Source organism: Mauremys reevesii, linkage group 19 (assembly GCF_016161935.1).
Source record: "Mauremys reevesii isolate NIE-2019 linkage group 19, ASM1616193v1, whole genome shotgun sequence".
Lineage (NCBI taxonomy): Eukaryota > Metazoa > Chordata > Testudines > Geoemydidae > Mauremys > Mauremys reevesii.
The window spans coordinates 6814448-6836593 of record NC_052641.1 but is presented as its reverse complement, the minus strand read 5'-3'; the positions used below and the strand labels follow the sequence as shown (position 1 = coordinate 6836593).

General features: G+C 53.7%; 1 long non-coding RNA gene across 1 annotated transcript; it reads left to right on the top strand.

Moving 5' to 3' along the window:
• The first annotated feature begins 7347 nt into the window (after positions 1–7347).
• LOC120386956 lies at positions 7348–16081 on the top strand. Its single transcript, XR_005589986.1, has 9 exons — positions 7348–7400; positions 10965–11125; positions 11819–12300; positions 12707–12810; positions 13169–13291; positions 13609–13971; positions 14418–14513; positions 15143–15247; positions 15683–16081. It is a non-coding gene; the product is annotated as an uncharacterized LOC120386956 (long non-coding RNA).
• Positions 16082–22146: the final 6065 nt, after the last annotated feature.

The window sequence follows — 22146 nt, the reverse complement described above, 5'->3', positions numbered from 1 at the left end:
ATGTGTGCCAGCAGGGCTGGATTAAAGGGGTCCTGGGGTTAGGGCCCTCCCCCCAACTGTGCCACCCCCACTAAGGTCGCAGGGGTCATTCACATGAGCCATCTTCTGGGCCTCTTCTCACTGCTGCATCCTGCCTTCATGCAGGCTGGGGTCCATCCCAGAGGAGATTCAGCCTCCACCCACCTGAGCCGGGGACCCTGTGGCTACCTCTCCAGTGTGAGCTAGGCTGTGATTGCCCTGCTCGCACACAGCTGCTCGCTCGCGCTCATCGAGTGCAAATATAGCGAGCAGCGTAGCCATGGTAGCAGGGGCAGCGTGGCTTAGCGAGGCCAAGTATGCACCTACTGCTCTCAGGCTGGGTTTGTTCTTGCCGCCACTGCTGCTACCTGTGCTACCATGGCTCCACTACTACTTACACGCACGCTAGCTTGGTGAGACTAGCGTGAGTGTATGTGTGAGAGCAGGGAGATCACACCCCTAGCTCAGAGTGCAGCTGTAGCCTGAGTGCGAGGGCCCAGCACTGCCATGATGGGGTGGAAGCAGCGAAAAGTTCCCCCCCCTCCACAGAATGCCCTGCTGGGGCGGTGAAGGCAGGACCCGTAGGGCAGCAGGTTTCAGAATTGACAGGCCCTTGAAATGTGTGGGGCAGTTCCCCCTTTGAGCTATTATTCCTTGCAGACTCAGGCAGAGGTTGCTGAACCAGTTGCACTCATGTCACATTTTCACGCTTTTCTTCCCAACCATGAGAGCTAAAAACATAACAGTTCCCCTAAGCCCCCAGCCACATCCTCAGCTGTAAGTTGCAGGCAGTGCAGCCTGCAGCTCCAATGCAGAGAGTCACAGAGTTTAAAGCCAAAAGAAAGCATTACATCATCCACTCTGACCTCCTGTGTAGCACAGGCCCTTACGTATCATGCAGTTACCCTGTCTTGGGCTCAGTCGCTTGTGCTGACTAAAGCATGTTTTCTTGAATGGCATCCAGTTTGGAACCATTCCCCTTGGGAGTTTGTTTGATAGCTAATCACCCTCACTCCTAAACATCTGTGCCTTATTTCTCCTTTGAACTGGTCTCGCTTCCGCTTCCAGCCATTTCTTGCTCTGCCATTCTTCACTTGGTCAAAGAACCCTTTGGTTTCTCCTTGGGATGGTGCTTAGACACCATAATCACGTTACCTCTGAAACATCCTCTCGATAGGATAAACAGATTGAGCTGTTTAAGTCTCTCACCGTAAGGCATTTTCTTTAGCTCTTGGATCATTTTTGTGGCTCTCTAAGTTTTCTACATCCTTTTTAAAATGTGGGCTCTTGTGACATTATTGACATAAACTGTGACCATATAGATCATTGTTGCAACCACTGTTATATATTTGCAGCAAATATTGTACAAAGGTTGTTGTGTGAGGTGTCTATAAAAAGGGTTAGGATTTGCTGGTTATGATTATGCTGTCTGTATGTCATTTTTGTAGTTGAAGTTATGAATATTGGCTCTGTACTTGTATCTCAAAGTGTTTTGATTCTAAGTAGCCTCAGTGAAGCATTTGATCAGCTTCTTGAGAAAGGACTGTTCTCAGTAAATGCCCAATCAAGAAACACTTAACTGACAATGAACTTTGGAAGACACCAATCCACATCTAAGCTTTCCTGGGAATGTTCAAACTAACATGTAAAAGGCAAACTGAGTCATGCATGGACATGTGTCTTGCCCATGTGACTGTAGACTCCATCTTGCTGCTGTGATTTTCCACAGTAAGAACAAAGAAGTGTCCTTCCACAGGGCAGAGAGTATAAAAGGCCCTGAAAACTCCTCTATTTTGACTTCAGTCCTGCTTCTTGCCTCTGGAGGAACCTTGCAACAAGCTGAAGCAGTGAGCAAAGCGGCAGATGTACTCCAGAGACTTGATTTGACTGCAAAGTGTGACAAAGGGATCTCAACAAACTGGGACTGCAGAAAGGACCATTATGTGCATCTAGCCACACCTCCTATATAACTCAGGCCCTAGAATGTCACCAAGTGGTTCCTTCAGACAACCATAACATGTGACTGAGCCAGAGCATGTCTTTTGGAACGACATCCACATGCATTAGAGCCAGCTGGCTACCAGAAAATCTTTCTTCTGCAGTGACTTGGGGTTAAGGGTCATGGAGGAAAAGACCTGGAGGTTGTGACTAAAGTTAGAGCAGCAAGGCCAGGATAACCGGGGCTAGGTCCCAGGCCTGGCTATCAGAAGACCTGCCATTTTCTATTCCTGGCTTTGGGACCATGAGCGAGTCTCTTCACCGCTGGGTGCCTCAGTTTCCCCAACTATCAAATAGAGCTAATCAAGGTTGTGTTTGTTCTCCCCATTTTACAGGGTGGGAAACTGAGACGCAGTTGGGACCTGTCTACACTACAGGTCTGTAGTGCATTTGTAAGCTGCTGACCCCCACATGTTGTTCAGTGCCTATGGACAACACAGCTCCTAATGGTGCGTTTGTCCTGTGCTTATCTCCTATGTACCAGCAGGGCTGGATGTCCCTTCTCACTGTGCTGTGAGGAGCAGGTCCTGGGTACTAAGGGTCTGAAGAAGCTCTCAAGGACTAATTTTTTAAAATAATTGTTATCAATGAATTGGGAGAAAACATACAATCACTGCGGGTAAGATTGGGGGGTGACAAAAGACTGGCAGAGTGGTAGTTCCTGATGAGGAGAGGGCAGTGATACGGAGCGATCTGGCTCATTCGGGAAGCTGGACCCATTCAAAGAAAACAAGTTTGAGCAGAGCCAAATGCAAGATCCTATATGTATGTAAGGGGACTGTTGCCCCCTTACTAACATTCAGTGGGGGTGTTTGGTTGCTAGCTCCCAGCACTAAAAAGGGAGGGGTCGATGGGAAATCAGGAGCCTAAGACTGACAATCCCCAGGAACAATGGGGAGAGGCCAATGCTCGAGGTCAGCCTGATTGACAGGGCGGGCAGGCTAATCAAGGAGTCAGGAGGCCAGGGGGGTCCCGTCCTCTATATGAGCTGGAAATGTCTCAGTCAGATGGAGTGGGGTTGAGCTAAGGAGAGAGCAGGGGCCCAAGCTAAGCTGCTGGGAGCAGAGCTGCAGCCCAAAAAGCCAGAGCACAGCCCAGAGAGAGCAGACCTGCCCTGGGAGCAGAGCTGCAGCAACCAGAGCCAGAGAGGCCAGACAAGCAGCCCAGGAAGCAGGTGAGAGCTGGGAGCAGAGTCACAGAAGCAGCCTGCAGAGCGGACCGGACCTGGGAGCAGAGCTGTAGCAATTGGAGCCAGAGAGGCCAGACAAGCAGCCCAGGGAGCAGGAGAGAGCTGGGAGCAGAGTCACAGAAGCAGCCTGCAGAGCGGACCGGCCCTGGGAGCAGAGCTGTAGCAATTGGAGCCAGAGAGGCCAGACAAGCAGCCCAGGGAACTGAAGGCAGAGCAGCAGCAGCCGCCGTGCTGAGGCAGAGTGGAGCTGGAGCTGGAGCAGTCCGGAGCCGGGTATGGTGAGCAGCTGGGGAGAGCGAGGGGGACCCTGGGCAGTGGGCCCAGGGTAGGGAGATGCCCCCAGCCAATAGGCTTTGCAGGCCAGACTTGGAGGGGGATCATAACCCTGACAGGGTGGGGGTGACGCTGGGGAGAAGGGTCCTGCCACCCAGAGCCTGAGAGTGTGTGGCCACCGCCAGAGCAAGTGTCCAACCCGCAGCGTCCCTGCAGCACAGCCAGGGCCAGAGAAGGCGGCCTGGGACCTACAAGGAACAGACTGTGAACTGCCCTGACATTCCAGAGACACTGTTTGTGATGTTCCCTGCCACAGAGCAGGGTGATGTGTTTTCCTTTAACCTGTCCCATTTTTCCTTATTCCTTTTTAAAATTAATTGTTAATTAAATAACTTGTATTTGCTTTAAATTGTATGATGTGATCAGTGGGTCAGGGAGGTGCGCAGTGCAAAGAGAGTACCCCGGAGTGGGGACACCCTAACCCCTGTCCTGGGTGACCACAGCAGGGTTGGGGGTTGAGCCCCCCAGGAATCCTGGGCCCAGCCTTGTTGGGGTTATGAGGACTTTGCCAGACAGGAGAGTGGAAGGGGAGTCCTCAAGGGCAAGGAGGCCTCTGGGTAAAGGAAGTGGGAGTGAGGACTCAGATCCTTTCGCTAGCCCACTTCACCGGGGTAGTGCAGAAGCCAGGAAAGTTCCCCACAATAACAGGACCATTCCCCCGCTTACACGTAGCAACAAGGCACGCCGGCCACACCTCCAGAATGGGAAGTGTATCCAGGAATGCAGTGACTCTGAAAAAGGATTTAGGGGCCATAGTGGAGAAGCCACTCAACATGAGCTCCCAGTGTGATGCTGTGGTGAACAGGGCTAAAGCCATCCTGAGATGTATGGGCAGAGCTGTGAGTAGGAGAGGGAGGTGACACAGCAGCAGTGAGACTGCTACTGGAATACTGCCTCCAGTGTTGGTGTCCTCCTTTGAAAAAGATGCTGGGGCAGCAAAGAGCCACCAAATGTTCTGAGAGCTGGAGAAAACTGCCTTCTAGTGAGCTATTGAAAGAGTTCAACCTGTTTAGCTTATCAAAAGAAGATGGAAAGGTGACTTCATTGAAGTGTTGAAGTGCCTTAATGGAGAGAAAATACTGGGTATTAAAGGGCTCTGTAATCTAGCAGAGAAAGGCATAACAAGACCCAATGGCTGGAAGGCAAAAAGAGACAAATTCATATTACAAATAAGGCACAGATATTCGACAGCGAGGATGATTCACCACAGGAACAAGCTACCAAGGAAAGTGGTGGATTCCTAGATTCTAGGACTGGAAGGGACCTTGAGAGGTCATCAAGTCCAGTCCCCTGCCTGCATGGCAGGACCAAATACTGTCTAGACCATCTCTGATAGACATTTATCTAACCTACTCTTAAATATCTCCAGAGATGGAGATTCCACAACCTCCCTAGGCAATTTATTCCAATGTTTAACCACCCTGACAGTTAGGAACTTTTTCCTAATGTCCAACCTAAACCTCCCTTGCTGCAGTTTAAGCCCGTTGCTTCTTGTTCTATCCTTTGAGGCTAAGGTGAACAAGTTTTCTCCCTCCTCCTTATGACACTCTTTTAGATACCTGAAAACTGCGATCATGTCCCCTCTCAGTCTTCTCTTTTCCAAACTAAACAAACCCAATTCTTTCAGCCTTCCTTCATAGGTCATGTTCTCAAGACCTTTAGTCATTCTTGTTGCTCTTCTCTGGACCCTCTCCAGTTTCTCCACATCTTTCTTGAAATGCGGTGCCCAGAACTGGACACCATACTCCAGTTGAGGCCTAACCAGCACAGAGTAGAGCGGAAGAATGACTTCTCGTGTCTTGCTCACAACACACCTGTTAATGCATCCCAGAATCACGTTTGCTTTTTTTGCAACAGCATCACACTGTTGACTCATATTTAGCTTGTGGTCCACTATAATCCCTAGATCCCTTTCTGCTGTACTCCTTCCTAGACAGTCTCTTCCCATTCTGTATGTGTGAAACTGATTTTTCCTTCCTAAGTGGAGCACTTTGCATTTGTCTTTGTTAAACTTCATCCTGTTTACCTCAGACCATTTCGCCAATTTGTCCAGATCATTTTGAATTATGACCCTGTCCTCCAAAGCAGTTGAAATCCCTCCCAGTTTGGTATCATCTGCAAACAGCGTACTTTCTATGCCAATATCTAAGTCGTTGATGAAGATATTGAACAGAGCTGGTCCCAAAACAGACCCCCGTGGAACCCCACTTGTTATACGTTTCCAGCAGGATTGGGAACCATTAATGACTACTCTCTGAGTACGGTTATCCAGCCAGTTATGCACCCACCTTATAGTAACCCCATCTAAATTGTATTTGCTTAGTTTATCGATAAGAATGTCATGCGAGACCGTATCAAATGCCTTACTAAAGTCTAGGTATACCACATCCACCGCTTCTCCCTTATCCACAAGACTCATTATCCTATCAAAGAAAGCTATCAGATTGGTTTGACACAATTTGTTCTTTACAAATCCATGCTGGCTATTCCCTATCACCTTACCACCTTCCAAGTGTTTGCAGATGACTTCCTTAATTACTTGCTCCATTATCTTCCCTGGCACAGAAGTTAAACTACCTGGTCTGTAGTTTCCTGGGTTGTTTTTATTTCCCTTTTTTTATAGATGGGCACTATATTTGCCCTGTCCAGTCTTCTGGAATCTCTCCCGTCTCCCATGATTTTCCAAAGATAATAGCTAGAGGCTCAGATATCTCCTCTGTTGCATCCTAGAATACTCAAGGAGCTATGTCATCAGGCCCCGGTGACTTGCAGGCATCTAACTTTTCTAAGTGATTTTTAATTTGTTCTTTTTTTATTTTATCTTCTAAACATACCCTCTTACCATTAGCATTCACTATGTTAGGCATTCCTTCCCATTTCTCGGTGAAGACCGAAACAAAGGAGTCATTAAGCATCTCTGCCATTTCCAAGTTTCCTGTTACTGTTTCTCCCTCCTCACTGAGCAGTGGGCCTGCCCTGTCCTTGGTCTTCCTCTTGCTTCTAATGTATTGATAAAAAGTCTTCTTGTTTCCTTTTATTCCCATAGCTAGTTTGAGCTCATTTTGTGCCTTTGGCTTCCTAATCTTGCCCCTACATTCCTGTGTTGTTTGCCTATATTCATCCTTTGTAATCTGTCCTAGTTTCCATTTTTTATATGACTCCTTTTTATTTTTTAGATCATGCAAGATCTCGTGGTTAAGCCAACGTGGTCTTTTGCCACATTTTCTATATTTCCTACCCAGCGGAATAGCTTGATGTAGTTTAATGACGACTAGATGCCTTTCTGGAATGTGTTTGCCGCAAAAGTAGCTATTGTGTCATACATGAGGCCTGTGATATGCAGGGGGTCCGATTAGATGCTCTAACAGTCTCTCCTGGCCATAAAGTCTACTAATTTCTGAAAAACTGAGTGTAGTATTGGGAGCAGTGTCTGATGTTTTACTATCTAGCCAGCTTGCTTCCTAGAATGAATGCTCCTTGAGTGGGGTGATCCACAGGGAGTAGCTCAAACCTCCAAAGTGCCTGGCCCCAGGGGCAGGACATTAGCACAGCAAGGGAGGGGTGTGACACTGACATCACAAAGGCCTTTTTCAGGACCTCGGCATATTGGTCAAAGATGGTGGGGAGGTGGTGACCTCACAAGAGAGATGCTGACCTCAGCCACGCAGGACAGGGGCGAGGGGCCAGGGACACCTCAGAGACCCCTGTGGCTTTGCTTCAGCAAGTCTCTGTCTCGAAGTCTCTCTTTGAGGACTGAGAGAGTATTCGGGTTCACTGATGTGAGCGCCAGGAGGAACCTCTTTCGAGCTTTCTCCTTCCCTTTTAGTGATTTTACTAGAAAACAGACGTCCCTGTTTAGAAGGTAAGAGCCTCCTCAAGGTTTGAAACCTGTTCAGTCTGATCCATCTGGTGACAGTTGAATCCTAGGCATGGAAAACACGAGCTTAAGGAGGCAGAATTTTATTCCGCACCTAGGATTTTGTCCCTTAGAATCACGGGGGACATTAGGGTTTGTCCTTTTTGTTTCACCTTTTCCTCCATCTCTCACTCCCTCCTTTCTCTTCTTCTCTTCTTCTTTTGTCCTTTCTCCTGTTCCACTCCCACCACCAGGAGGGGTGTGTGTGTGTGGAGGGGGTGCTCTGCAGCTCCCATTGTAGGAGGTCCACCCAGAAATGTGGTGCTGAAATAGTGCTTGGGAAGTGATCCCCACCGGTGACCTGGGCCATCTTTTGGGCTCTCCGGTGAGAACCCTCAGCCTCCCGCCCCTCGGTCTCTATCCTGATTGGCTGAGCAGGGGGTTATTGACAGGGAGGAGACTCAGGTCCCAGTTGTTCTCTTTTAAAACCAAGTAAATAAATCATAACCAGTCATATGGTCAACACATTTTGCTGCTTCTCTGGGTGGAGGATGGGGATCTGTCACGGACTCACAGATCGTGCCCATTCGTGGCCCCGTGCGATCTGTGGGGGGTGCCCCTTTCAGTGAGACAGCCCTTCTCAGGGGTCCACTCCCTCTCAGGGTCAGCCCCTCCACCTCCCGGAGCCGCACCTCTCTGAGCCTTAGCACACCTGTTTCTCGCTGTGGGCCCCCTCAGGGAGTCCATGCGCTCTGGACCCCTCAGGCCTCCTCGCCCCCGAAGGGGTTGATGCAACCCTGTTCTCTAGCCCGGAGCGACTCTCAGCCAGCGTAAAACAGGAGGGTTTAGTGAGAGTTGAACCCAGCGCAGGGAACTCTCCGGGCCTCAGGCCTGGCCTCCCTCAGCCCAGCACATCCCAGTTCCCCTGCATCCCGGTGGGCTCTGCCTGCTCCCCCTCTCCAGCCCAGAGCCCCCCAGCTTCTCGGCTGGGCATCTGATATCCCAAGCCCCGCCTCTGTCCATTGTCTTCTCTCCAGGTAAACAGGGTCGTAAACAGGAAGGCCTGGGTCCCCTCTCCTCTCAGCCCTCCTCTGGCCCCTCTGGCTGGAACCAGCTGGTCAGGTCACCGGGGTCTTCTCTTCACAGCCCATTGTTCTTCCACTGGCCAAAACCAGCCGTGACTCCTGAGCTGGGTCTCCGGGTCACCAGTCGCTGGGGACGGGGTCTCCATCCTCCAGACCATTGGCTGGGGTCCCAAGTTCCCTCTCCGGTCCTCTGTAACAACAAACTCCCTCTCCCCTCTACTCGGTAAACCAGTAACACCCGGGGACACTGAGTCCCCCTCCCTCTGCATGCAACCCACTGGAAAACACAGAAAAACCAAGAAAACCCCCCACTTCATCACAGGATCTACTGGAGAGTGTCACTAGGAGCAGTGCATAAGATGAGGTGTCCTATCACGTTTACTCAGATCAGATTATGACATAACAGAAAAGCTGAAATAGTCTATTTTATTTGTATTGTATTATTTTGCAATTGTTAAGAGCAGCAACTACTTAGCTCAGACTGAAGCATCTTATCTAATTTTCGAGATCTAAGTGTCTCCTCTGTGTGTGCCACGAGACAATTTAACACACTGTGACAAACAGGAGATGCTTTTGTTTTGCAACAACATATTTTTGCAAAGAATTTCATCCCACTTGTTATGATTTCAAGAAACAAACTGGTTTAGTCTCGGTGGGATTTTCTGACACAAATGTTTTTCAATGAAATTTCCTCACCATCTCGATTCCTGGGCTCTATCTCTGCCTCTGGGGGGGTGTTGCTGTCTGTTAGAACAGGAGTCAGGACTGGTGGCTTCTCTTTCTGGCTCTGCCACCTCCTTGCTGTGTAGGCCCTTGGGTAGGTCACTTCTCTTCTCAGGCTCCCCATCTGTGCAATGGGAACAGGGACAATTCTCAAACTCTGGGCAATTGTGAGCCTGGGTGAGATAAGGGGCATTAAAGCCCTTTGTGAAGGAGAAAGGGGATTTTCACGGTGTTGAGCACCAAGGAATCTAAACTTTGCTAAAATATTTAGTCTGCGAAAATCAGAAATGGTCAGGGCCAAATTTTAACCATTGTCTTTTTAAAAGCCCATTCAGGGATGTGAGCCCCACTCTTTTAGATACCTGGGGGGGGAGAAGAGGTTGCTGCCTCTATTTTTGTGGCCTTAACAAACCAGGTGCTGTGCCCCAGTTCTCGTGTGAGATCCCCGAAAAAGAACATCTTCCCATCCATTAAGAAGACAGGACCTATCTTTAAAGGGGGAACAAAGAGAACTGGGACTTACAGACTAGCCACCCTCCCTTCCATACCTGGAAAGATACTGGAACACATTATTAAACAATCAGTTTGTCAGCACCTACAGGATAATTTAGTTCTTAGGACTAATGAGCATGGATTTGTCAAGAAGAAATCATTCCAAACCAATCCTAGCTCCTTCTTTGGCAGGGTTACGGGCCTAGTGAAGTTGGGTAAACAGTAGATGTGATGTATCTTGGTGTTAATAAGGCTTTTGACACAGTCCCATAGGACATTCTCACAAGCCAACTAGGGAGATGTGGTCTAGATGCAATTAGTAGAATGTGTGTGCAGAGCTGGTTGAAAGCCCAGATTCCAAGAGTCCTTCTCCATGTCTGGCTGCCCAACTGAGAGGGTGTACCTCGTGGGTCCGGCAGGGATCAGTCCGGGGTCCGGTACTATTCAATATTTTCATTAAGGATTTGGAAAATGGAGTGGAGAGGGCTTCTAAAATTTGCAGATGACCCCAAGCACTTTGGAGCACAGGACTGGAATTCAAAATGCCCTAAACAAATTGGAGGCTTGGTCTTCTTGAGCCAAACTCCATGGCTGGGTCCCTCTCCAGAGACTGGGCTGAAGTGAAACCCCAGAGCCCAACACTCCTCCTCCTGGGCAGTGCACTCTGATCTTTCATGGTCAGCTGCTGCTTAGCGCTGTCAGAGCAGTTTTTGCTGGGGGATTCTCCCAGCACTTTCCAAAAGCGGGAAAGTATGAAACCCCCATTTGATTGCTGGGGACAGAGCCCTAGAGGGGGGAGCAACTTGCCCAAAGTCCCACTGGTCAATAGGAAAACCAGCAATGGAACCCGGGAGTCCTGACTCCCAATATCTTGGTGCAGTCACTACAGCAGAGCACACTCCCTCTCAAAGGCAGGGGGACCAGACATGAGGACCTGGTTGTAACTGCCAGCCGTGGGAGGGAGTGTGCAGCAGGGGTTAGTGAAGGGTCCTAGAAATAAGGACTGCTGGGTCCCATCCATACTTCTGACATTTGGTGTGACCCCGAGCCAGTAGCTTCCCCTCCCCAGGCCTGTTTCTCACCAGTAGGGTTGGGGTCGCAGCCCCTACAGCCCAGGGGGTTGGGAGGCTTCAGGAAGGTGTGTAAAGTGCCGGGATGTGAGGAGCTGGGAGGTGCTGTCACCCGCCGCACTAGGGCAGTGTTCTGCACCCCCTGCTGCAGGCTGAGTTTCTCCGTCCCTTGGCAATAAGACAGACTCTTGTTTTCACAGCCAGTCGATCGCCTAGTGTCATCACCCTGCCTGCTGGCTGGGCAGGATAACTCCTCAGGTCACCACCCCCATGTCCTGCCTGCCTTGGGCTTGGGGAGTGAGGAGGAGGGCGAGAGACGACACTGAACATCCTCCATCCATCGCTCCATCACCTAGAGCAAGTGAGTGGCACTAGGATTCCTCTATGGCGTCCCTTGTCTGTCTGGGGAGGGGCAGAAAGAGGGGGAGAGAATCTCTGCCAAAGGAGATTGGATTTGCAAACCGCCCCCAGGAGCCCCTCGCTCTCAGACTGGGGAGGGGCTTCTCCAGAGCTGTCTCCAGTGTGTTTGGCAAGATCCCAGCAATGGGACTCCCAGCCCTTCCCTTGTGAGAGGCTGTTCCCCAGGCTGGGAGTCCCTGAGCTGGGCCAGACCTATGAGCTGCTGAGCATGGAAATCAATGGGAAAGCCCCTGGGCTTGCTATGCCTAGGGACTTTGACGTGGGAATGGTTTCCCAGGAGAAGTCCTGACTCCTGGGTTCTGTTCCTTCTCTAGCCTCGGCGGGAGTGTGGCCTGGGATGGCAGGAGGGAGCTGCTTGTCCAAAGTGACTGATGATCTTAGTGACTGAGCCCGGTGCTGAAAAAGGAGGAGACTCCCCGGGCATTGCAGCCCCAGGGATGATGAGGGGGAATATTGAGGGGGAGCAGATCATGCAATGAACTCCGGCAAGTGTGTGTAGCCTGCACCCCCTGCACACCTGTGGGGGGAGGAGGAGCTGCTCTGGCTGGGGTAGGGATGGGGAGGGACCAAACAGGCTAGTTAGTGAGAGGCTGCCTTGACCCCAGACTCACGCCTGCTCCCCGCTCGGTTCCAGGATGGCCGGGCTCCTGAGGATGTTCAGGAAGAAGGCTCTGCAGGTGAACCCAGAGCCTGAGGGAAGCAGCTGCCATCTTCCCCGGTAGCGGAGCGGCCCCTCCTTCCCGGCCAGGTCAGGAGGTGGAAGTGCCCAGCCTTCTGGTGGAGAAAACCTGCTCCTGGTGCAGATGCTGAGGTGGGAGAGGCCAGGGCGAAATGGAGCTTCCTCAGGATGCGGCTGGGCAGGCAGGACCCAGCGCAGGAGGGGAGCTGGGCAGAGTGGCTCTGGGGCTTGTTGTGTGGGAAGCACTGGCCCCAGCCCTGATTCCGAGCAGGAGGCATCGCCCTGCCCGGTCAGTGAGGACCTTCCAGCCTCCCCAGGGCAGGAGGTGGAGGATCCCTGTCCCAGCACCAACAGCTTGGCCCGCTCCCCGTGGGACAGCAGCAGCGCCTGGGACTTGGGCAGCAGCGAGGCCGATGGGCACGGCTGGTTTGTCCTAGGTGAGGAGTCAGGCTGGGCTCAGGGAGGGGTGACGAGGGGGCTGTGAACGCCCTGGGCACAGGCACTCGACCAGCGCTATGGGAGCGGGTCCTGAGCCCAGGGGTCTGGCCTGAGCCACGTGAACCCCACTGACACTAGATGCTGCCACTTTGGTCCTTGGTGCTCCAGTTTGGGCGAGGCAGGGGGTGAGGCTCCTCCCAGGAAGTCCAGGACAATGTGGGGGTGTCTCTTTGCTATGGACTCCTGAAGGAGTTGGTGGCTGAAGGCATCACTGAGAGGGGGGAGCGTGGGGCCCGACCTGCACTGGTCCCGGCGGTGGGAACTGGGCACATTGCCCCATCATGTCCCTGTCCTTTCCCTGAGTGTCAGCAGGCGTCACCCTGTCCCCTTCTCTCCCTGGTGCAGGGACCCCCAGGGACTCGGAGGACGAGGAGGAGGAATGGGTGGATGTAGCCACAGAGGAGGCTGCTCCCAATAACCTCCGAGAGCAGCTCCAGGGCTGAGAAAAGGTACAAACGTTCCCCAGCTGTGCTGGAACCGAGATTGTCCCGCCCTGTCCCAGAACCTTGACCCCCTGCAGAGGGTCTTGTCCCTGATGATGCACCAGCCCTAATGGGGACCTTTCTCCTCCATGATCTGGGACCCCGGAGGTGGGGGTGTTTGTCACACACCAGCTGGGGTCTTCTCCCCGCACCGGCACTGTCCCAGTTCCTGACCCTGCTTGTGTCGGAGTGGTGGGTGATTTGGACAATGGGTGGGTCCCCACTATCCCCATTCAGGCCTGATCCCTGCAGCTGGTGTGGGTGGGGCGGGTGGTCCCTGGCTAACTGGCTTTCTCTCCCCTAACCCCACTTCTGGTGGGTGCAGGATGAGGCCCAGCAGCTCGTGTTCCTGCACGCCATGCACCCTGCGTGTCTCGCTGTACAGCAGAGAGGGCAGGACACACTGGAGCCGCACTGCTGCAAGATGGCTGAGGTGGAGAGGATTGTGGTGAGTGAGACACGGCCCCAGAAGCTGGAGGGAGGACAGAGTCATGGGAGGGGCGGGGGGTCTCTCCGGGCCGATGGGTGCGGCTTGGCTGGTGCTGGAGAGGCAGCTGAGAGCAAGGATTGCCAGGGCTGAAGACTTGGGGAGAAGAGACGGGAGAAATTCAGAGATTGGTCACTAGTGGGCAGGGATCGGAGGAGCGGGAGGCAGGTGGGGGATCCTGCTGGCTGTGTGATTATATGCGCATATGTTAGGGAGAGTTTGAACTCCATCTTGGCGCCCTGGCTCATGGCATTTTCCCGCCAAAACTCTGTTTCCAGGCAGAACTTGAGGGGCTGAGAACTGGCTGGAACCGGTTGCGGGCAGGGCCTGTCAGCGGGCGCCTCAGAAAGGCGCACCACAGAGAGCGGAGACGGGACGGTCAGCGGTGACGCAGGGGCTATCCCCCATCGAGGCAGCCACGCCCAGCGTCTTTGCGCGGCATCGGATCAAGACTGTGGCTACTAACATCTGTCAAGGACTCTGATACTTACCTGACTCCTGTAATCCACCAAAGGAGCCAGTGAAGGCTTTGCCGTCAGCTCAGATCTGTGATCTCCTGCTTCGGCAATAAGAGAGCCAGACCCTCTGATGTTCCAGGGATCCTAAGACGAACCATCCGTCGCCGGTGTCCTCCATCTGCAGTGAGAAGAGAGACAGTCGTTATTTTGGGGCGTTTATTACTTTAGCCAAGGGAGAGTTTAAGGGCCTGGCCTTTATGCCCCCCCTTACTGGAATCTGTTCGTGGGTAGTTGTATTTGTAGTGAATCTTCCCCCAGTTGAATCTATCCCTTTCTGTTTAAGGTTATATTCTTTCTATCCTTTATTTCAATGCCAAACGGGTGGGAGGCACACAGATTTCCTATTCTCCCGGTTGATAGATGCTGTTGTATATGTCACCTCTTTATTATTCTACACAGAGATTTGGGGTAACACTTGTTAATTGCCTGCAGTGGGATGTGAATGAGAGAGGCCAGGATATGTGTTTGGGGGGCCTCACCAGTGCTTCCCAGAGACCCCTCTTCCCATCCTGTGGCCGTGTAGCCCCAGTTTCCCTAACTCTGACCCATGGCTCTCCCTTGCTTTGCAGGATCTGCATAGGGTCTTGCCAGACCTCCTGGACGCCATGCTGGGGAACCTGCTGGCAGGGTCTCCAGACACCGGCCGGCTCCACTACATCTTGGAGGTGAGCCCGATGAGAGGGGTGGGGGCAATTTTACCTTCACTCTTAGATCCATTTTGCAGTCTGTCCTCCCAGCCGGGCCCCCAGTGGGCCGTCTTTGGTCAGGGCAGTCAGTGCAATGCAGTGTCAGGCCCTTCCTCCTTGAAGGACAGAGGAAGGAGCTGGGACTTCAAGCCAGAGCTCTGCCTGGTTCTGTTGAGCACTAACCACAGGGCTCTGGCTGGCTTGTAGAGTGAGAGTCTGAACCCCTCCTGTGAGATCCAGAACATGGTCTTCAGAGATGAGTCACAGTCTCCTTCCTAGAGAAACAGGAGGACCCCAGAGAATCAGCCCTTCTCTCTGAAGGGCCCTGAGATTTCTGAGAGGATTGTTCAGGTATCAGGAGTGCAGGGAGGATGGGACCAGCCTCAACACTGAACATTGTTCCAATCTAGAGAGACAATGACAAGTTGTGACCTGCAGGATTCAAGAATCATCCTGTAGGGAACAATCCCCTTCTAAAGCTCTGCGATCAATGAATCAGATATTCCACCAAATGCACAATGTCTCTCCCCTGGGTATGGGGGAGGGGGTCTCATTTCCACAATAGGTGCACCTGCCCATTGATCCTGATCTTCCTCCTTTCCCCACAGCACATTAACTACCGGATTGTGTCCAGGGTGTCGCAAGAGAGAGCCAGGGCTGTTAGGAGCAGCACAGCCCTGCTCAGATCCACCATCACCCTCCCTGAGTTTGATGTAAGTGATCTCTGACCCCAGCTTCCTGACTCCAGATGCAGGTGGGCTTGCTCTGACGGGCTGTAGGATCTGCTGCTGCAGGGGATGTGCATTAGGAGTTTTCCTCTTGGGGTGGCAGAGTGAGAGCAGAGAATGAGCATGGCTTGAGTCAAGTTCTTCTTGTCCTAGTTAAGTGGTGACTCTGGGCTTTTAAGGGGACCATGCCTTTCTGTCATCCTGGAGCAGCTCAGGAAGCAAGTCCTCATGGAGGGCCCTGCCCACATCCCTGTGCTCCAGGCTCCCTTGGGTTCAGTGGAAATTAAGAGTCTGGCTCTAGCTCCCATCCTCTATCATCTCCTGCAGAGGGGCTGAGGGGAAGGAGAGTCCTGGCCCGGGGGTACTGGGAGCTGACAGGAAAATGCTGATGAAGTCCTCTCTCCCTCTCCCATCCATTAGAACTGAGCGGAATTCCCCGGGATGGGTTACCACGTGGCACAGCTGGCTCTGTCCATCAGTGACCCAGCCAAGGACATCAGCCGGCAGGCCAGGGAGGGGGTTTCCTGGCTGTACCAGCTGCTGCTGCACCAGAGGGGTAAGGAACCCAGCTGGGAAATGGCACCCGCTGGAAGAGTGAGACTGGGACCCCAGCCAATTTCTCTCAGACCAAGCCTGGCTGGAGGACGATTCTCTCTTTATCTCTTTCTGTGTTCTACACCACCCCCTGCCATTGTGTTGGGCCAGGCACGCAGCGAGGACTCTGCCCACTGTGCATCCACCAATGGGATTGGAAGGACACAAGCACTGCAACCAGAATGACAAATGTGTGTGTGTGTGTGTTTCTTTCACAGCCCTGACCATCCATGAAGCCGAAGACCTGTGGGTCTGGGACTGGCACCAGGACAGCAGGCTCCTGGGCTACAGAAACACAGCCAGGGTGGGGGAGGTAAGGACGCTTCGCCAGGGCATGAAACAGTTCAGGGCGTGGGGGTGGCTGGGTCCCCTGCAGTGACTGCATCCTGGGGCCACTAGACGGAGACACCGTTCTAAGCTCAGGACGTGGAGCTTGGTTCTGGGCAATCTGCTAATGCCTCATGTCCTGTTGGTTTTAGGTTTTTGGACCCCTGTGGCTTTGCTTCAGCAAGTCTCCTTCTCGAGGTATCTCTTGGAGGACTGAGAGAGTATTAGGGTTCACGTACGTGAGCGTGAGGAGGAACCTCTTTCGAGTTTTCTCCTTTCTTTTTCCTGATTTTACTAGAAAACAGACATCCCCGTTTAGCAGGTAAGAGCCTCCGAGAGGTTTGGAACCTGTTCAGTTTGATCCAACTGGCGCCAGCTGAATTCTAGGCATAGAAAACACTAGCTTAAGGTGGCTAAATTTTATTCCCCACCTGGGATTTTGTCCCTTAGAATTACTGGGGACATTAGGGTTTGTCCTTTTTTGTTTTACCTTTTCCTCCATCCCTCCCTCCTTCCCTCCTTTCTCTTAATCTCTTACTACTTTTGTCCTTTCCCCGTTCCACTCCCACCACCATGAAGGGTGTGTGTGTGTGTGTGTGTGTCGTGGGGGGTGCTCTGCAGCTCCCATTGTAGGAGGTCCACCCAAAAATGTGGTGCTGAAATAGTGCTCGGACAGTGATCCCCACCTTTGACCTGGGCCATCCTTTGGGCTCTCTGGTGAGAACCCTCAGCCTCCCGCCCCTTGGTCTCTACTCTGATTGGCTGAGCAAGGGGTTATTGACAGGGAGGAGAATCGGGTCCCTCTTGTTCTCTTTTAAGACCAAGTAAATAAGTCATAACTAGTCATATGTTTGACAAATTTTGCTGCTTCTCTGCATTAATTGTCTCTGAGCAGTTCAGGATTCTCTCTACCATTCCAGTTCTCCTAAAATACTCACTGAATAATTGCTATGAACTGTTGCTGGTCTGGAACTCATTTGAGAGCACTTTCTTCAGGTCATTCAATGTATGAAATTCAAGATCCGATGGTTAGTTTGAAAGTCAGGGCTCTTGGGTCCTGTTCCCAACTCTGCCACTGACTGGCTGTGTGACGAAAGACAAGTGAATTCTCCTTTCTTCTTCGAGTGATTGCTCCTATGCATTCCAGTTAGATGTGCGCGCCGCGCGTGCATGGCTCTTCGGAAGACTTACCCTAGAAACACTCGGTGGGTCGGCTGGGCGCCCCCTGGAGTGGCGCCGCTATAGCGCAGGATATATACCCCTGCCGACCCATCCGCTCCTCAGTTCCTTCTTTCCGCCCGTGACGGCCGTTAGAACAGTGGAGCACAGCTTAGCTGACCTCCACCTCCCTAACTACTCGTAGTTTCTCTTGTTTAGTGTATAGTTTATAGTTGTAGTTAACTTTGTTTGTTTGTAGTATAGGATTTATTTTCAGGGGTTCGGGGTTTATCCCCTTCCCCTCACCCGGTGCCGGGTCCGATGCCCGGTCCACAGGGTTTTACAATGCTCGGCCGGCCACAAGCCATTGCCGACAAGAGATCCTCTCCTAAGTGCCTCGAGGATTCTCAACTGACAGATAAGTGCCGCATTCGCGGGGCCTTTGATCCTAGAACCAAGGGGAGCGGGACTTTCGTCTCAAACAGCTCCTGAGGGAGGCAGCTCTTGCTCCTCCGCTCTCGGCGCCGAGCGCTGGTTAGTCTTCAAGGAGCGCTCCCTCGGCACCGGTTCCCCGGTGCCGCCAAGGCCTCCCAGCACTGGCCCTCGCTGACTCCGACGTCCACTCGGCATGGTTCCCTCTCCTGGAGGATGAAGAGGCACAATATACTTGCTGCATCCGAGCCGCTTGCTCCGCAGCCAAGCGCTATGCTCAGTCGGATCGCCCGGCACCGATGTCTGCCGCGGCACCGACAATATCCGCGCCGTTAACTCCGGCCAGGCAAGAGCCGTCGAGTCCGGTGCTGGAGAGCTCCCCGGTACGGACCGTGGTCGAGCTCGTTATGAAGCTGCGTCCGAGCCGCCTGCTCCGCAGCCGAGCGCTATGCTCAGTCGGATCGCCCGGCACCGATGTCTGCCGCGGCACCGACAATATCCGCACCATTAACTCCGGCCAGGCAAGAGCCGTCGAGTCCGGTGCTGGAAAGCTCCCCGGTACGAACCGTGGTCGAGCTCGCTTTTCAGCGGCGTCCGAGCGGCCCGCTCCGCAGCCCGAGCGCTCTACTACGTCGGGCTGCCCGGCACCGGTGACTGCTACGGCACCGACAGTATCAGCACCGTAGACTACGGCCTCGCAAGAGCCGTCGAGTCCAACACCTGAATGCTCCCCGGCGTGAGCTGTGGTCGAGCTCACTATTCCCTCCACGCTGGGAACATTTCCACAGCGAGGGAGTTGATGGCAAGGGCAGAACCTGCGCTGCTTAACCCCCGACATCGCCGGTGCGGGTTATATGGTCTTTTGGCGAGCCTGTCTTGCTCACGCCACCCTGCGTCGGCACCGCAGAGCGGCACCGTCCCCGATCGCGGTCCCGCAGACGTTCTCGGTCCCGTCACCGATCGAGGTCCCGACGCCGCTCGTGGTCTCGGCACCGTTCTCCATTGCGGTACCTTTAGTACTCGCGGCATCGGCCAGCGTCACGTTCGCTGGCCCGGTACATTCGGCACCGATCCCGCTCCTGGCACCGCCCCAGGCACCGAGACTCCCGTACCCACTCCTGAACATCGAGCCTCACACTCTCGGTCGACCGCCCAGCACAGCTCTGGTGGCAGGTCTCGCTCTCGGTACCGGTATGTCTCCCGGTACCGATCCCCGGTGCCGAGTCGAGCGACGTCAGTTAGAGAAGGAGACTCTACCAAAGGCTCTTCAGCTCCTTCAGGGCCACCCAGTCACGCATCAGTGTTGCCACGTGCGGACACTTCATATGCGCAGTACTCTCTTTTCCGATGTGCCCTCCAGAGTCTTCCAGGAGACCTATCAGAGGTCCTTCTAGTCACCATGGGCGTACTGCCACGCCAGAGGCATACCGGTCCTCCCATCTCGCTCCGTCGGAGCTCTGGGTGCCAGAGGCGGCAATTAGCCGTCCCCCTGCGACCAGTACGGAGCAAGCCCCGGTTCAGCCACCGGGCTCCCAGATCCCACCGGATCAGGAGGTCGTCCAGGAGTGCGAGCCCACACAGGACCTGCTTGTCCCTGGCCTTTCTTCTTCCTCCTCCCCAGCCGAGGCGGGGGCAGGAACATACTCCTCGGGCCCTCCTTTGATCGGAATGCAAGTGCATAGCATCATCCAGGGGGTACGAGTACCTAGGTACATCTAACCGCCCCCCCCCCCCCGCTCCCTTGTCGTCCAGTCCCTCAATGGGATGGAACGCCATAGCCCGCAGGCACCAGCTCCTAAATCCTAAGGGGCTAGGCGACTGGTCTTACGGGGCCGTACGATGTACTCGGCGGGGGCCCTGCCACTTTGTGTAGCAAACTAGCAAGCCTTGCTTAGCCGCTACTACGGGTGGTGGTGGGCAACTTTACAGAGTCGGTTCTTCAGAACTCACGTCAAGAGTTCGATGCCCTCCTGGATCGAAGGAAGAAGCTGGATAGAGCTTCCCTCCAGGCCTAGTTGCATGCAGCTGACTTCGCTGCCACGACCCTGGCCTCGGGTGTGGCCACGAGGCGCATTTCCTGGCTCCGGTTATCGAGCCTTCCCTCGCAGCTGCTGTCCACTATACAGGACTTGCCCTGCACTGGCAAAGGCCTGTTCTCTGAGAAAGCTGGCCCTAGGCTGCAAAGCCTGAAGGGCAGCAGGGTCACTTTCCGCTCTCTATTAGCATGCACACGCCGGTGCTTAGGGCCGACCTTTCCATCCCCAGCCTCACCGCTCTTACCCTGCGCCTAGACAAAGACAAGACTTTGCCAGCAGGCGTCACTTATGCGGTCGTGGGCGTCAATCAGGCCCTCAAGGTTAAGGTCCTTCTAACCATCCTCGTCCCTCTTAGGGACCCCTCTCATGAGCGATTCCTCTTGCAACAGGTGCGGACGCTCCTCTTCATCGGAGCTATACAGGAGGTGCCTAGGGACGAAACCTAATCCCCTAGGCGAAGGGAGGTCTCAGACATATCCTAGACCTGCGGGTCCTCAACAAGTTCACGCTGCGGATAGGTTCCGCATGGTTCCCAGGGGGACCGTCATCCCACCCTTGGATCCCGGAGACTGTATGCCGCCCTCGATATGACGGGCGCGTATTTTCATGTCCCCATTTCTCTTCCACATTGGCTCGTTCGAGGGACCTCCGAGCCCAAGTCCCAGTCCTGTGGGCATCGACACGGACCTATTCCGGTGTCTAAGCCTGATCATCAATGGTAAAATCCACTCTGGTTCCCACACAGGGAATAGAATTCATTGGAGCCACCCTTGACTCCACTCTCACCAGAGCCTGCTTACCTCAGCCTTGGTTTCATGCGGTGGTAACAATTGTACAAGGTCTACGGACCTTCCCGACAACTTTGGCTCGCCTAGGCCTAGGTTTCCTGAGTCACATGGCTGTCTGCACGTTTGTTTCCAAACATGCCAGGCTTCGCCTCGGTCCACTCCAATCGTGGCTCACCTTGATGTACCACCCGGGCAGAGATACCACCCTGGTCGTCTTGTTCCCCCTGAGCATCCTAGGCTCCCTCGACCGAGAGTCAGTGCCCTCCCTGGTGTATCCAGGGATGCTGTTCCATTCACCCCTCGGGGTCCCTCATGACGGACACCCCATCTCTCGGCTGCGTGCTCACCTGGGTCAGCTTCGCACTCACGGCCTTTGGTCGGCCCAAGAGCTGGCCTTACGCATCAGTGTCCGAGAGCTGGGAGCAGTCTGCCTTGTATGCCAGGCTTTTCAGCTGGCGGATCGCCTTAGCAGATCCTTCCGGTCTCACAAGTGGTCGTTCCCTCCGGACGGTATCCATTCCGTTTTTCGGAAGTGGGTCTTTCCCCGCATAGCCCTCTTCGCTCCCGCGAGAGCGAAAACAGAGAGAAGTCCTCCTCATTCCAAGACCTGTCCCCGGGCTCAGTCTTGGAGAGGTTTCTGATGCCGTGGATGAGCCATCGGCTGTCCAATTTCCACCGTTCCCGCTGGCTTGCAGGGCCCTGCTAAAACTCCGCAGGGGCAGAGCGCACCTGATCATGATCGCTCCAGCGTATCCCAGGCAGCACTGGTACACCAGGTCGCTACCCCTGTCGGTAGCCAACCCTATTTCCCTACCTCTTGGCCCAGACCCCGTTTCGCGGGATCGCAGCAAGCTTCACCACCCAGACTGGTAATCCCTGCACCTCACAGCAGGGCTGCTGTGTGGCTAAACTGATCCGAATTACATTGTTCTGTCTCAGCTCTACAGGATTCTCCTGGGTAATAGGAGATCTTCCACTCGGTTAACGTATCTGGCAGAGTGGAAGCGTTTCTCCTGCTGCTACGAAACGCACAATGTTTCTCCCGCCGAGGTCCCGATCCATTCCGTCTTGGACTACCTCTGGTCTCAAACAGCAGCACATGGCGCGGCCCTCATTAAGGGCACTCTTGGCAGCCATCTCTCCCTTCCACCCAGCGGGGAGTGGCCGCTCCGTATTCTTACGCCTTGTGGTTTCTAGATTCCTCAAGGACTAGGAGCGTTATACCCCCCCCCGGTTGGCCCCCGCCACAACCTGGGTCTTCAACCTGGTTCTCGCCAGTTTTATGATTGCCCATTCGGGACACTTACGACATGCTCGCTGGCATACCTGTCCTGAACGACAGTCTTCTTTGTAGCCTTTCCATCGGCCAGACGAGTCTCCGAGCTTCAGGCGCTCGCGATGGACCCACGGTATACTGTGTCTCTCAAGGACAAGCGCAGTTGTGACCGTGTCCGGCCTTCCTCCCTAAAGGTGGTGTCGGCCTCTCATATCATCCAGGATAGCTTCCTTCCGGTCTTCTTTCCGAAGCCACACTCATCGCAAGGAGAGC